The sequence below is a fragment of the Portunus trituberculatus genome, chromosome 39, assembly GCF_017591435.1.
Source record: "Portunus trituberculatus isolate SZX2019 chromosome 39, ASM1759143v1, whole genome shotgun sequence".
Taxonomy (NCBI): domain Eukaryota; kingdom Metazoa; phylum Arthropoda; class Malacostraca; order Decapoda; family Portunidae; genus Portunus; species Portunus trituberculatus.
In genome coordinates, this window is record NC_059293.1 from 8,336,004 (window position 1) to 8,338,503 (window position 2,500).

The 2,500-nt window shown below is 42.2% G+C and overlaps 1 protein-coding gene across 1 annotated transcript in view; it reads left to right on the plus strand.

The window, feature by feature from the left end:
• The window catches only part of LOC123515676 (protein tramtrack, beta isoform-like), a 137,030-nt gene that overhangs the window by 72,538 nt on the left and 61,992 nt on the right, over positions 1-2,500 (plus strand).

A 2,500-nucleotide genomic window follows, 5' to 3' on the forward strand; every position in this document is an offset into this window, starting at 1 on the left:
TATTAACCTTTCCCATTACGCTCCGCTCCGTTTTCTGTCTGTCTGTCCGTCTATCTTTTTCAGTTCCCCTCCCTACCGACTTGTACGCCCGTCCCTGTCTGTCTGTCTGTCTGTCTGTCCGTCTGTCTGTCCGTCCTGCCACCTGTCAGTCTGCCTGGCTGTCATCATCTCACTACAGTTGCCAGTTTTGATATTTTCTTTCTCCATTTCCTTCTTTTGTTTCCTGGTCTCTTCTTATGTTTTCTTGCCTTACTTAACATAAACTAACTTTTGCCTTATTTATCTAACTTATCTACTTATCTAGACTAACATTACTATTCCAACCTAACCTAACCTTACCTTACCTTACCTTACATTACCTTACTTTGCCTTAGCTAATCTTGTTTTTTTTCTTTTCAATCTGAATATCATCGTCTTCTCTTCCTTCCCTTAGCCATCCTTACCTTACCTTATACAATCTAACCTAACTTAACCTAATCTTAACTAACCTTATCTTACTTTTTCTCCGTCTCTTACCTTCCCTTCCATTCTCCTTTCATCTCTTACCTTACCTAAGCTAACCTAACGTAACCTAACGTAACCTAACCTAACCTTACCCTCTCTCTACCCGTTCCCTCTCTTCCTGCATTGAATTTTTTATGGTATTAATACGAGTCTTACATTGGAATACGCGAGCCTGCTGTTTGAATAAGTATGTGCAGGTGAATAGATAGTAGGACATTCATACACCATTGTTTTGTGTGTTTATGTATCACTGGTGTGTGTGTGTGTGTGTGTGTGTGTGTGTGTGTGTGTGTGTGTGTGTGTGTGTGTGTGTGTGTGTTGTGCTGTGTTGTGTTGTGTTGTGTTGTGTTGTGTTAGAGTCAAAAGAGAAAAGAAAAAAAAGTAGTATGCCATTAGGAGGAGGAGCAGGAGGAGGAGGAAGAGAGGAACAACGCATGGGATAAACCACACACACACACACACACACACACACACACACACACACACACACACACACACACACACACACACACACACACACACACACACACACACACATTTCTCGCTTTCACTTAGAATAATGATAATAATAATAACAATGATAATAATAATAACAATAATAATAATAATAATAATAACAATAATAATAATAATAATAATAACAACAATAATAGTAGTAATAGTAATAATGATAACAACAACAATAATGATATTGATGATAATGCCTTTTTTTAGAATTTTATTTTTGTTTTTTCTCTTAGGGGCTTAGAGAGAGAGAGAGAGAGAGAGAGAGAGAGAGAGAGAGAGAGAGAGAGAGATTCTATTTTTTTTACTTGAACTTTACTAACTACTACTACTACTACTACTACTACTACTACTACTACTACTACTACTACTACTACTACTACTACTAAAGAGAGAGAAGTGTGCATGAAACAGGTATGTAAGGCATGTGCTCCTCCTCCTCCTCCTCCTCCTCCTCCTCCTCCTCCTCCTCTCTCCTTCCTTGCATCATTCGTTCCCTCCTCATTCTGCTCCCTCCTACTTCCTCTCTCTCTCTCTCTCTCTCTCTCTCTCTCTCTCTCTCTCTCTCTCTCTCTCTCTCTCTCTCTCTCTCTCTCTCTCTCTCTCTCTCTCTCTCTCTCTAAATATGTAGAGTCACCTTGCCTAAGGAGAGAGGAAAAGGAAAATGAGAGAGGGAGGGAGGAAGGAGGAAAGAAGGAAAAATGGAGAAAGAGGAGAGGAATGAGAGAGAGAGAGAGAGAGAGAGAGAGAGAGAGAGAGAGAGAGAGAGAGAGAGAGAGAGAGAGAGAGAGAGAGAGACTAAGGTAGAGGTTAGACGAATAAACTAAGCTAAGGGACACACACACACACACACACACACACACACACACACACACACACACACACACACACACACACACACACACACACACACACACACACACACACACACACACACACAGAATGGGGAAGGAGAGAGAGGGGAGTGAGAAAGGGGGGGAGGGAGAGAGTATGTGCATGTACCGTTCCCATTTCAGCGTGACGAGGGTGGGCGTTGAGTGGGGTGGGCGAGTGGGTGGGGTGGTCGGCTGAGGGTGGGGTGGGCGTTGGGTGGGGTGGGTCGGGGTGTCACTGCTTTCCATCTACCTATTACGAAGTGTAATTGGTTCTGCTAGCTGACTAGGAATCTACATTGTCACTACTACTACTACTACTACTACTACTACTACTACTACTACTACTACTACTACTACTACTACTACTACTACTTGAGGTGTGATATTGTTCTTTTTACTACTACTACTACTACTACTACTACTACTACTACTACTATACCTAGTGACATTACTTCCACTCATCAAGCACTTAAAATGACATCATTACAACACACACACACACACACACACACACACACACACACACACACACACACACACACACACACACACACACACACACAGTGCTAACGTATCCATGTCGCACCTTCATCCTTCACTTTCCCCTCCTACTTGTC